Here is a 15,185-nt window from a genome sequence, read left to right as displayed (position 1 = left end):
AGTGTGGGAGAAGAAAGTAAAAAAATATGAAACAAAGTGAAACTTTTATACTTTGTTTCTTAATGCTTCTGCTTTAGATGATGATAGATTACATGCTGTTCTATTTGTTACTTTGTTTGGTACTGTGATGAATGAGTTCAAGTTAGTTTGGATTTCACCATCTTCTTTTGAATGTTCAAAATTAGCATAAACTCTGATTAAAGAAAAAATTTCAGTTTTAATTTTTGTTCTGAAAATGTACATATTCAGAGGAGTTAATATCGGTGTATCAGAATGTAGGTTTTGGTTATTTCGATAAGATTTGTGACCGAGTCTCAAAGGATGATAACATGTTTTATACAACAATAATTTGAGGATATTTATTAAATTTTAACATTTTTCTTTGGGTTTCACGTGTCATAAGATTCTTGTATAGCAGTCTCGTTTTCCATTATTGCCTTTTATCTTCACAAGTATTACAATCATAATATTCATCATTACAAATTTTGTTGAAGCTTTTAACCATCGAAATTTGAAAATATCAAACTTAATTATATCTATAGAGTAAATAGTGACTACTGAAAGTTAATGTTTTTAAATATCCAACATTACTATAATAGAGAGTTTTAATCTATAAACGGACATAGACCTTTTGATAAAATGAGATAACAAAAAGTTTATGTGGAAAATTATAGATAAAATATTATTCAAGAAAAAAGAATACCAACCCTTTGTAGAAAATTTATTCTTTTTTCTCTCTTTTACTAATATATCTTTGCTTTGCTTCTATCCACTCATATCTATAAGCATCAATTATTTAATTTGTTGACAAGTTATCTAATTATGGAATATTTGTTAGCAACCACTTAGGCGTGAGATTCAAATGAAACTTAGATACTAATTATATAGGTTTGGGTTGTTGCGTCTACTTAAAATAATAAAGTGCAAATTGAAAATGTTATGTAGTTATAAAATATCCGAATAAGTGTATAAACTATAAATGAAACATTTTTTTTCATAGTTTTATACCTTAGTGATGAAATAGTATAACAAATGCTAACAAAACGATTATGTATAGTTTATATTATATCTAATAGATCTGAGTTGGATTAAACAAAAGGTATATGTACCTATGTATTGATGAACACATCAAGAAATTCAGAACTTTTGGTCATGAACAGGGTGATGTACAAAAATTGATAGTTTGGTGGAATCAAAGCTACCTTAAAGAATAAGAAATGGATGCTTTAACATGTAAGAATTATTGAACTATGTGCTTCCTTAAATTAGAGCATCAATTTGTACAAACTGAAATTACGATCTGCTAAACTACATTACATCCTAAATTAAGTTTGTTAGTATTTATTTAAATTTCATTGAAAATTACTAAAAATTCAGAGGATGTTGTTTGTATTATTATGTTGTTAATAAAATACATATCCATAACTTATCTGGTTGTCTATCATCGATCGTCTGCCAAGACTTCACCTTACCATGGATGCACCTTATCATGGAAGGACAGAATCGTTTAAGTCGGTCATCAAAACTAACCTAGCCCTGATACCAATTGTAGGTGGTTCAATACACACATGGTTCTCTATAATGAAAATAATAGAGAACTAATAGACATTCTGAAATGTTTCTTACCATTCTGAAACTAATAGACATTACTTTTTGAAAATAATAAGAAGACTTTTACAAATAAATTTAAGCCAATACACAAGATAACTTAATCTACTTGCAATTTTATTATTTTTGACTTTTTCTCAATTATATATTATTCAAAATAAAGGAAACAATTATGTTGAAACCGATGGGTTGCTGGATATTTCATTTTAATCAAACTTCCCTAGCTATCTTGAAGGATATTTTTTGGTAAATATAATCTTTAAGCATAATTATGTTGTGCATGTGAATTTAGACAAGAATGTTCAGCAAAACTAGACCGATTCCCAAAATTATAAGTTATTCCTAAATCTCCAAGATTTCCACTTTAATGTTCCTCGCAAATAAATAAGGAAAAAAATAATATTTATTATTTCTCCTCTTGGTGCAAAAGGATCCAACACTTGCTCATCCAAATCCAAACGTTTTGCCAACCTGCTTAGAACTAAAAAACTATTTTCTGTGTTGCTTTAGATTGAGGCTAAGAATTTTCTCTTTTATTTTCCAAGAAAAGTTAGTAACCAACTTTCTGTGCCAGCTTATAGTACTAGAATGGAATATACAGTGAAAGCACATCACATACCACCTCACATGCTTTAAGCAGTTGGTGTTTCCAATCACTTCTTGGTACTCAGCAACATTCTCTGTCCTTTTCCTCTTACTCCTTTATTAGGCTTCTTCTTCACCTATGCTTACAGAATTAATTCATTTTCTTTTTTAATTTATTGAGGTGCAGATCTCACATTATTTAGATATAATATTAAATTATAGTATATATTTGATGAAAATAGTTAAGTTTAAAATTTATTTACATGTATATAATATAAGAGTTTATTTTAATAAAATATATTGGATCTATCATATTTGTGATTTGGTTTTAACAACAGATGCTGAGCTGAATTCTGATAGAGATGTTAGTAGTACTTAAATTGACGATCAAATTAACAAATATTATAAAGTGATAAATATAGTAATAATTGAACCTTCTTTTTATTTTATGAACATTGTTTATTTATATTATTTTAATGAACTTTTACTATCTTTAATGATCAACTTTCCATGTTGATTAATAAAAGATAATCTTATTAAATTGAGGATTTTATATAACATTAACTTACATCATTTCGATCCTATAATGTAGAGTAATTATATTTGACTATTCACAAATATAAAGTTGTGGTAAGTAGAATATAAAGTTATGGTATGCAATTGAGTATCATATTCTCATATTGAGAATATAAAGTTGATGCAATTGAATTTACATATAATAGTGTCGAAGTAATGGTAAGTAGAATAAAGTTAAAAAATGTTGATGTCTACATTACAATATGCTCAGATCTTGCTTGCCCTTTAAAGGTAGCAATTCAGTGTCAGCTAAAGTTCCAAGGGATCAATCAGAGACCCTTTAGTCTTTTCTTTGCATGAAATCTAGCAGCTTAATTAATATCTGAAAATGAATATAGATCTCACTAAATGACTCTTAATCCAAAACTCGTAATAATTAATGTACTTTTTCTTTCATCATGATTGCTAGTTTCTCGAATAATCACTAAGTCACCCTTCAGATGCAGAAATATATGTCACTGTGGAATTTGGTGTCATTAATTTTGAAGAAAAAGAGATATTGATTTACCAATCACAACCTATTTCATATGCTTAATTATCACTTGGGTGTGTTATACACAAAGGTGTCTTCATCTACCAATCCAAAGTGATTTCAAGTAATTAGTTTATAAATAATATAGCATTATTTTTAGTTCTTCCATGTTGCTGGAATTGACCGATTTTAAAAAAATATATATATTTTATTTTACATATGAGTTGCACATGATAACCTGAATATGACTAACTTATATATCTGGCTATCTTTTTCAGCAAGTTCAAGAGTGGTGACAAATGAGAAAGAGAATGAATTCAGATGAAAATATAAAAGTGTTTTTTATGGCCTTAGACAAACACGTTCTTTCGAATAGTAAGTGACAAAGAAAATTTAGTTTATTTATCCACCGTCTTGAAAATTAAAATAGTACTACTTTTTTTTTTAAAATTATCCTATTTGCTATGTCTGAAAATCCCGAGTAAGTTAAACATAAAATAATAATTTGGTCAGTGCTAAGTAAACCGTTACACTTTTTTTTTTCGTTAGTGACCGTTACTTATTTCAATTTTGATTAGATTAGTCGTTTGAAATCTCGTCCTCGGGAATAATTCTGTATTTTTTTTAATTAATAAATACTTGTTTGAAATTGTTTTTCTAGTTAAACTTTTCCAATAAAACAAATCAGCGCGAGAACTAAAAGAGAGTATTCCTTTGGTTTCTTTCTTTTATTATCATTTAAAGATTTTTTTTTGAATTGAAAACTAATGATTTTTCTTTATCTTAATAAAATAGTGAGAAAACATTTTTTTATTTTTTTCGTTTTTATATCCACTATATATGTGTGTAAATTGATAATGATTACAAAAGTAAAGAGAACATAATTTCTCCTTTCACTCCAAATTTGGAAACTAAGTTTAAATTGAAATAAATGTTTGAGAAAAAAAGCCAACAATTGAAAAGAAACGCCAAAAATATATGTGCTTAAGTATGTTTTCCTAGACTATTATTTCTTCCACAGTATAACATTCCAATTTTTCATTGTTAAAATCTATAATTAACTCAAAATTATATAATTTAAAATAAAACCTCATTTTCATCTTATTAAAAAATTTAATTACAAAGATATTTTATTGAAAAAAGAAACTTAAAGACATTATATTCCAAATATCTTCTGATTGATTATTTTCTCTAAAATCAAAACATTTTATAAAAGAATAAAAAATTTCAAATAATTTTTTTAATAAACTAATAAAATAAATAAATAAATTTTTTTCCATATGCAACATGTTCAAAAGGCAGACTTTTCAATAAAAAATGAAGTAATTATCTAACGAACAATCTCCTTAACAAAAAGTGAAATACATTATCTTATAGCCTCCCTAACTAACCAAAATTGAAACATATCACATTTATACGGTAGTCTCTCCGACAAAAAGTAAAACACTTCGCCTTCACACAATAATCTCGCCAACCATAAGTGAAGCACATCACCCTCACATAGTAGTCTCTCCAACCAAAAGTGAAATACATCGCCTTCACACTGCCTTTCTGACCAAAAGTGTAACATACATAGTAGCCTCTCTGACCAAAAGTGGAACATATTGTCCTCACACAACAACCTCCCCGACCAAAAGTGAAACACATCACTCTTATATACATTCACAAATAACAAAACACATGTTCACCTTCACAAAACTCATCATTTGAATCCATGCACCCAAATACTCGTGCAATTTCAAAAAATATCATCTTCTTAATTTTAAACAATAAATTCAAAAAACTCATTAAAATTCGAAACATCATTGTTCTTAAATTCAAAAGACATATACATACAAGAAAACAAGAACACAAAAGCTTTCATACTTTTTTTTCACTTATTTCTCTTTCCTCTTCAAAAATCAACATTTACTCTTCTGTGTTTGAATCTTATTCTTACATTTTCTTCAAATCTACTCAGTTATTTTTTTCTCACCCAAGTATCCACTCACTCTTACTATATATATTTATAAGTTTCGTTCTCACTCTTAAAATCTTAAATATTTTTAAAAATATTTAGATAATCTTCTAATAACCATAAAATATCACACACACACATTACCTTTCTATTTCTCTTAGAAAATCTTGTTAAATATCATGTATATAACAAAAATCACACAAATAATAAATCTAATATTTTTTTAATAAATATATTTGAAAAAAATCTCATATATAACTTATATTTTCAAAAAAATTATATTATAATAATAAGTTTATATCTTTTAAATAAAATAAATCTCTTAAATAATTAGTAAACCTTAAATCTTTTTAAATAAAAAACAATAAATCACCTTGAATATATATTTTCTAATTATTATAATTTTTATAGAATTTTACACGTAAATATAAATAAAAATATTTAATTACATTCCAATTAATTAATTACATTCATTTATTTTTATAATTTCATAAAAAGATATTTTTTATCCTTTGTTAATAACTATGTAAATGCCTTCACGTAAAAATATTTTTAAAATAATAAAATTAAATAAAAATTTACTCATAATTGGATATCAGCCAAACGTAAATACTTTTCATATTAAGTTTGGAAAAAGTACAAATCAACATCTGTACGTAAATACATGGGACAAAAATATGAAATAAAAGGAAAATATTATATGAGACTTTCTAGTATTCATCTCAATTAGAGTAAATGAAAATATTAAACATAAAGTATTATTCATTTGCTTAAATAGTGTAGCATGGGGATGTAGCTCAGATGGTAGAGCGCTCGCTTAGCATGCGAGAGGTACGGGGATCGATACCCCGCATCTCCACTTTTATAGGTGAGATGGCAGTGAGAAAATTTTTATTGGACCGTCCCCATATTTTTATTTATTTTCTTAAAATTTTGTTGACTGGTTTTTATTATATTGTGTGCTAGGCATAAGGTTGTAAATTATTGAAAGAAGCAATAATATAATATAAAGAAAAATATAATATAAAGAAAAAGGAGAAGAAGATGAAGGAAGCAAAAGAAGATAATAGTGGGTTTGTTTGGTAGTACGGAATAGCATGTGGATGTAAAGAATGAGTAAGAAGAATAATAATAATTAGTGTAGGTGTAGATGGAGGCATGAGTTTGAGTTGGATCAGAATGTTTCATTACCTACGCCCACATGTTAAAACCGCGACAAATTATAATTAATACATGCTACCTAACTCACTCTAAATACATAATAATATAGTTTCTAAAAAACAAAAATTGTTGGAAATTGAGTTTCAGCCTGTCTATTAAAGAGAATTTTTCCCTTGAATCTACTCTCTAAAAGATTGTATATAGAAGATTCTAAAACTGGATGTGATCATAGACTTATTAGACTCTTAATAATAATTTTGATACCATGAGAAGAGATTTTTAGCCTTATTTGACTCTACTGAACTAATTAAATAAAGAAAAAATTACTTCTACTTACATATTATAATTTAATATTATAACAAAATTCGACTTAATGTGTGAATTATAGGATAATTATATCATTTTGTTAAGTTGTAAGAGATAATTTTGTCAATAAGTTATACTGTTTTGAAAGTGAATAAATATTTAAATTGATAATTGATAAGTTTTTGATTAATATTTGTAAAAATTCATCTACATACTTGATATTCTGTATTAAACATAAAAAGAATCGTGTCTCCTTATAAATACGACTTAAACGTAATATAAAAAATTGAAATTTTCAGTTTATTTACATGAAAAGTTTCAATTAGAGACCTATTTTCTATAAGATACTTATTTAAAGACCAGTTTAGGTATTAATTCTGAATTTGATATTTATATTTTGTTATGACTAATATAATAAAATGTACAATTCAAATAGATTAATTCATAATTTGTATAGTAAAATGTAATTGTTATATTGAAACGGTTTAAATAGGAATCAAATACAATATATTTACATATATCATCCTCATAACAAGGAAGTGCATCTTTAATCACTATTTCAACTAATTGGACTAAATTGATATTGATTTATCTATATATCTATTACTATAAATGTGATGTGATGCATAATAATCTTGGTTGTTTTCATGCTTATAAAGTTTGAAATGATTATTTTTTTCATTTGTCATGAGGGTCACATTGAAGAGAATCCAACAAATAAAAAAATATTACAAGGGGTCCATTATAATTTGGATTAGGAAGTATGTGATTATATAGTTAGTGAGGGAGGTGTTGTTTAAATGACAAGAAGCCACTTTGTTCAATGCATTTTGTTTTGAGTATGATTGTGTGAAACTGTTTTCACATGTAAATCTTTAATTGCAACAAGAATTTTTTCCCATCCATGGGGCCTCTATTATTATCCTGTCTCCAATCATTCTATTTTCTTTCCCTTAATCATGTTGCCAACATTACATCAACTTAACCAGTTATTAATTATTACCATTATTTACTACATTTTCCTTCCAAAAATCCGACACTTATTTACTAGGAAAATACGGGCAATTAATTATGTTTTTTTACGACAATTTTCAGGAATCATTATTGTTGAAACATTATACTAAGTTAATTAATTTTAACTTTTTTTTATAATGAGAAACAAACCACAACAGTTATTTATAAAGCTTTTATTATATTGAAACAATTTTGTGATATCATACTTCCTCAAAGTACTAATTTTTTTAAAATCGTTTAATATAGACTTCAATTTAAGAAAAATGAAGTTTTTTTAAAATGTGGTGATATTTTTAAACTTTTTTACATAATTACAGGTTGGATTTTAAAATAATCAAAATCTATACTAATTTTGCAAATAATTATAATTTTACAAATAATTTTAAAATATTATTGATGATTTTTCAAAAATATTTGTGCAATAATAAAAGTGGAAACCTAAAATTATTTAAATTTTAAAAAAATATTGTTATTATTATTATTTTTTAATTTTATCTATATATAAAAAGAGGATAAACTTCAGTTTTGTAACATCCCAAAAATATAGCTATAAACTATATTCAAGAGTACTTACATTTATAATAAAATAGAACAGTTTACAAGGAGAATAAAATTAACTTACAGTTATCCTAAAATAACCATAAATTAAAACTTTACAGAAAATGATAGTACACATCAAAAGAAACTATCGATCGGTCATACCAGAAGTGTTTCGACCGAACGATCTTACACTAATACAAAAGGACAACAAGACCGAACAATCTTGCTCTTAAACTACCTTCAGCTTCTTCCAACACTTGCTCCAAAGAGTCACCAACATCTTCTGCTCACACCCAGAGGGCGATCATTGCAAAGACAAGGACGACCGAACGAACCATATGACAAGATAGGAAAATAAGGGTAAGCTTGTGTAATTTAATTAACTAGATAAACAGATAACTCACATAAATATGATATAAATAAATAAGTCCATCATGCAACAACCAATCATACATTTCCAACCATAATCATATAACAATGCATGCAATGATTGTTCACTTTACTTTAACTGTCCGGACTGTATGAATTATGTAGCTACGACGTTCTTACACTCCTGAAAAGGTAATATGGAAAATCATCAAAATTACCATAGTTGGAAACCCAAGCCGCCACACGAGGTTAGCCCTTCATCCCTCACTGTAGCTGGGAACCCAATTCTACACATGAGTTTAGTCCGATAGTTGGAACCCCAAGCTATACGCAACCAGACCTCCTGCTATTCTCACCACATGCGCCACCATTCTCTACTTGAGACTCGGTGACCATTAGAATGTCAGGATTGTTACCCATGAGGAGCATTGGTAAACTTGAAGATAAATGATTTTGGTGATGCTGAAAGACAATAGATTGTGATAATTGTTTTAAAAGCACTTTGTAGATTATAAATGTATTAGGAAAAGCCTTAAACATATAATACTTAGAAAAATTCGTATTTCTAGAACTGTTACGCATTTAATCGATTATTAGAAGCTATAATCGATTGTCCTGAGTCCTGGAAAACCTCGTTGCTCTGGAATAATCGATTATTACTCCAAATAATCGATTATCACTAGTTCTGATGAGAACTGTCAAAGTCTCTGGAATAATCGATTATTCCTCAGGATAATCGATTATCACTTTTGAAAAACCCTGTAACGGACTCAAATAATCAATTATCACTAACAATAATCGATTATCTGTGGCAATTATAGTTCATCTCTGCGAACTTAGACCGGTTGGCTATATAAGTTATTTCCAGAACTCTTAGAAAAGAACTCTGAGCTTTTGAGAATACAGTATGATCTGAGGAAGTTCCATAAGCTAGTTCATTGCACTGCCTAGTCTCGTGAAAAGGAGAAGCTCACGCTTTGTGGGTCAAAGGTCGGAGCGATTCTCTTCGAGTTGGCAACGCTATTGTTCTTCCGGTTCGTTGGTCGAAGGAAGAACTGTTCTGCACTGTTCCGGTTCGTCAATCGAAGGAAAGTGTAGATTGCTTGCTTCCATTTCGTTAGTCGAAGGAAGGTTTTATCTTTCTGTTTTTTTCACTCTTAATTGTATTTTGTTGAAACTGATTTTAGTGAAATCGTTAATCACTTTTTATAGTGATTAACAACTGGACGTAGATTCTTTTGAATCGAACCAGGATAAAAATCCAGTGTGTCAACTTTTCTATTCCTTACACTCATTACTGTTTTATGCACATCAATTGTTTGTTAAATTTTCTCTAAGAAAATTGATTTTCTAAAACGAACCATCATAACTTGATTTGTGATTGTAACACGCTTTCCGAGTATTTTATTCTGCTGCGCGACTCTATAACGGTACCGATTGTTCTGACAATTGGTATCAGAGCTTGCTTTGATATTTTTTCAAACTTTTGCGAAAATGGTCGGTCATCAAAATCAAGTATATGCTGAGGGTGCATCCATCAACAGACCACCTCTTTTTACTGGTGATAACTATGCCTTTTGGAAAGTCAGAATGGAAATTTTTATGGGGTCTGTTGACAGAGGCATCTGGGAAGCTGTGCTAAATGGTCCCTATATTCCTAAAAGAACTGTTGATAGTGTAGAAGTAGAAAAACCATACTTTAACTGGACTCTTGAGGAAAATAGAATAGCCCAATTTGATATTAAGGCTCGTAATATTATTGCATCTACTGTAGTACTTGATGAATTTTATAGAATTTCAGTGTGTAAGACAACACAGGAAATGTGGGAGGTCCTCAGAGTCACACATGAGGGTACAAACGACGTGAAACGTACAAGGAAGAATACACTCATCCAAGAGTATGAGATGTTCAGAGTGCAACCTGGAGAAACAATATCTGATGTCCAGAAGCGTTTCACTTACATTGTGAACCACCTAACAGGTTTGGGTAAGACTTTTGACACTGATGAATTGAATGTGAAAATATTAAAATCATTAGACATGTCTTGGCAACCAAAAGTGACTGCCATCTCGGAGTCTCAAAACCTCACTCAGATGTCAACGACGATTCTCTTTGGAAAGCTTCGTGAGCATGAGCTTGAGCTGAGAAGATTAACTGCAGAAGAGGATCAAGGCAAAAGAAAGACACTTGCCTTCAAGTCTGAAATCTCAAAAGGAAAAAATTCTAAGAGAATTGAGAACGATGATTCCGATGATGATGAGGAAAACATGAGTCTTATGATTAAGAATTTTGCTAAATTTATGAAAGCAAAGGGAAAAGACAAATACCATGGAGAAAGGAAAGAAAATCAAGGATCTCTATCAAGCATTAAATGTTATGGATGTGGAGAAAGAGGTCATGTGAAGACTGACTGTCCTAAAAATAGGAAAAGTGAAGAAAAGAAAGAAAGAAAGTTTCCAAAGAAGAAGAAAGCTTACATAGCTTGGGAAGAGAATGCTTCTAGTTCTTCAAGCTCAAGCGATTCAGATGAAGAAGCAAATTTGTGCTTAATGGCAAACTTAGAAGATGCAGGAAGCCAAGTAAGTGATTCTAGCTTAGAGTCAAGTGATGAGTTTGACTTACAAAAGGCATTTCTTGATTTGTTAAATGAATCTGAAAAACTTGATGTTGCTCATAAAAAGCTAAAGAAAGAGCATAATGAATTGAAATTGAGGTATGAAAAAGTTCTAGATGACGAAGTTGTTTTGAGAAACAAAGTTAGTAATTTGGAAACTAAATTATCTGAATCTGATACTGTTGTACAACCTGTTGAATGTCTATCGTGTAAAAGTCATATGTTTGATATTGACATTCTTGAGAATTTACTTGCAAAGGCAAATAAGTCTAAGTCGCATGCCAAAACAAACTTTGAGAGAAGCAATGCTAGAAGTGGAAACACGCATCTACACAAAAAATATAAAGTGATAAGAACTCGTAGAGTTTGGGTAGAAAAAGGGACTCTTGTGAAAAATAAAGTGTATGAGGCTTGTTGTTTTTACTGCATGAAACTTGGTCACACCTCAAACAAATGCAACATCAAACATTTTGGTGTTCCAAATGGTAAATATGCATGGGTTAAAATTGTAAAATGATGTATGTTTGCATAAACTAACCCAAAGGACCCATAATAAGATTGGGGACCTAAAATCTTGTTCAAATTTGTTTTGTAGGAACTTACTAAGTGAAAGGAGTCACTGTGGTATCTTGACAGTGGTTGTTCAAGACACATGACCGGTGATAAGAAAAGGTTTATTTCTTTTGAGAAGAAGAAGCAAGGATTTGTGACCTATGGAGATAACACATTGGAGGAGGAAACACATTGACTATAAAGGACGTATTATGTGTTGAAGGTCTCAAACACAATCTCCTAAGCATAAGTCAATTATGTGACAAGGGTCTCAAGGTAACCTTTGAAAATGATAGATGCACCGTATATTTTAAAAATTCTACTGAAATTTCTTTGCAAGGTGTTAGGCATAATAACATTTACTTGATTGATATTGAAAATGCATCTAGTCATAGTATAACATGTTTAGTTGCTAAAGAGGAAAATCCTTGGTTATGGCATAAAAGAGCTGCACATATTCATATGCAGCATTTAAATAAATTGATTTCAAAAGATCTTGTGATTGGTTTGCCTAATTTAAAATTTGAGAAAGACAAAATATGTTCTGCATGTCAAAAGGGAAAGCAAACCAAATCCTCTTTTTCGTCTAAAAACATAATTTCAACATCAAAACCTTTAGAACTTTTGCATATGGACTTATTTGGTCCATCTAGAATTAAAAGTTTTGGTGGAAACTACTATGCTCTTGTGATTGTTGATGACTACACTAGATTTACTTGGACATTTTTCTTAACCTTGAAAAGTGAAGCTTTTAAAGCATTCAAATCATTTGCAAAACGTGTTCAAAATGAAAAGGAATTGAAAATCAAAACCTTGAGAAGTGATCACGGTGGTGAGTTTGAAAATGAATCTTTTGAAAAGTTTTGTGAAGAACATGGAATTGCTCATAATTTTTCTGCTCCAAGAACTCCCCAACAAAATGGTGTTGTTGAAAGGAAAAATAGGTCATTAGAAGAACTAGCTAGGACTCTTTTAAATGAATCTAATGTGCCAAAATACTTTTGGGCTGATGCAGTTAGTACTGCTTGTTACGTGTTGAACAAAATGCTAATTAGGCCTATTCTTAAGCTAACTCCCTATGAACTGTTTAACGGTAGAAAACCAAATGTATCTCATTTGAAAATCTTTGGATGCAAATGTTTTGTTTTGAATAATGGTAAAGATAATCTAGGCAAATTTGATGCTAAATCTGATGAGGCAATCTTCTTAGGATATTCTTTAACTAGCAAAGCATATAGGGTGTTGAATAGAAGAACCTTGAAAATTGAAGAATCAATGCATGTTGTCTTTGATGAAATTATGGACCTTGAGGTGAACCCTCTTGAGTCAAATAAACCAATTGCAGGTGATGAGGATTATTTGAGGGAAGCTCTTGAAGAGATGTATCTAAATGAAAACTATCCTCCAGAAACTCAAAATGAACATCAAGTAGTTGATCCTAAAAGCTATCAACAACCAAGAGGACTTTCTCTGGACAACATCATCGGAGATATATTAAAAGGGGTAACTACTAGACACAATCTTAATAATTTCTGCTTAACAGTAGCTTTGGTGTCTCAAGTAGAACCTAAGAACATAAAGGAAGCTCTTCAAGATGATAAATGGTGTGTTGCTATGCAAGAAGAACTTAATCAATTTGAAAGGAATGATGTTTGGGAACTCATTCCTAGACAAGATGGTTATCAAATCATTGGAACAAAGTGGGTGTTTAGAAACAAGCTTGATGAAGATGGAAACATCACAAAGAACAAAGCCAGATTAGTTGCAAAAGGCTACTGTCAAGAGGAAGGTATCGACTATGATGAAACTTACGCCCCAGTAGCCAGGTTAGAAGCAATTAGATTGTTACTTGTTTATGCATCTTTGATGAAGTTTAAATTGTACCAAATGGATGTGAAAAGTGCATTTTTGAATGGTTTCATTAAAGAAGAGGTATACGTTAGTCAACCTCCTGGTTTTGAGGATTTTAAATATCCTAATCATGTTTATAAGTTGAAAAAGGCCTTGTATGGTCTTAAACAGGCACCTAGGTCTTGGTATGAAAGACTTAGTACTTTTTTGATTGAAAATGACTTCTCTTGAGGAAAGGTTGATTCAACCTTGTTTATTAAAAAAGTAGAAAAACATATCTTGATTGTTCAAGTATACATAGATGATATCATTTTTGGGTCTACAAATGATTCATTGTGTGAGGGATTTGCACAAATAATGCAAGCTGAATTTGAAATGTTTATGATGGGTGAGCTTAACTTCTTCTTAGGACTGCAAATAAAGCAAATAGATGGGGGAACTTTTGTCTCCCAAACTAAATATTGTAGAGAAGTGCTTAAGAATTTGGTATGGATACTTGTAAAGAAGCCAACACACCTATGGCAACGTCTTGCTATTTAGATAAGGATGAATCCAGTGAAGGAGTAAATGAAACCATGTTTAGAGGAATGATAGGATCCTTACTGTATCTAACTGCTAGTAGACCAGACATTATGCAAAGTGTGTGTGTGTGATAGGTACCAAGCTAATCCTAAAGAATCTCATCTAATTGCTGTCAAACGGATTTTGAAATACCTTAAAGGAACCCCATCTTTTGGACTTTGGTATCCTTCTGATGCTTTACCTAGTTTGATAGGTTATTCTGATGCAGATTATGGTGGCTGTAAAATTGATAGGAAAAGTACTAGTGGAACGTGTCATTTTCTGGGTTGTTCTTTAGTGTCTTGGCATTCAAAGAAACAAGCTTGTGTAGCCTTGTCTACCACTAAAGCTGAATACATTGCTGCTGGAAATTGTTGTGCCCAAATTTTATGGATGAAACAACAACTGGAGGATTTTGATATCTTCCTTGATCACATTCCTCTGAAATGTGATAATACTAGTGCTATCAACCTAACTAAGAACCCCATAATGCACTCAAGAACTAAGCACATTGAAATTAGACATTATTTCTTGAGAGACCACATTCAAAAGGGAGATTGCCAAATTGAATACATTGACACTTTACATCAATTGGCTGATATCTTCACTAAAGCACTACCTAAAGATAGATTCTACGAGCTTAAAAGAGAGCTAGGGGTGTTAGATATGTCCTAAACTCAAAATTTATGAAATTTTCTCAATTCTCGTAAGATCAGCGCTTTTAATCAATTATCATAGGATAATAATCGATTATTTTTAGCTTTGGCAAAAAACCCTATTCGCAGATAATCGATTATACCATAGAACAATCGATTATTCATATTCAAACCCAAAACTGGACTTTCATGCGAAGATAATCGATTATCTTCATACATAATCGATTATTACACAATTTCTGGAAAGTGACTTATGAGCGGATAATCGATTATCACTTACAATAATCGATTATTACGCGATCTGTATCAAAAATATAGCCGTTATAGTGAATTCTAACGGCTGGAAACGGTCATAAACGGCT

At 30.1% G+C, this 15,185-nt stretch overlaps 1 non-coding gene across 1 annotated transcript; it reads left to right on the top strand.

The window, feature by feature from the left end:
* The first annotated feature begins 5,984 nt into the window (after positions 1-5,984).
* Positions 5,985-6,057, top strand: TRNAA-AGC (transfer RNA alanine (anticodon AGC)). The gene has a single exon. It is a non-coding gene; the product is annotated as a tRNA-Ala (tRNA).
* Positions 6,058-15,185: the final 9,128 nt, after the last annotated feature.

This window comes from Vigna umbellata, chromosome 6 (assembly GCF_029865625.1).
Source record: "Vigna umbellata cultivar VRB3 chromosome 6, Vumbellata_1.0, whole genome shotgun sequence".
Taxonomy (NCBI): Eukaryota; Viridiplantae; Streptophyta; class Magnoliopsida; order Fabales; family Fabaceae; genus Vigna; species Vigna umbellata.
This window is presented reverse-complemented; position numbering and strand designations above follow the sequence as displayed.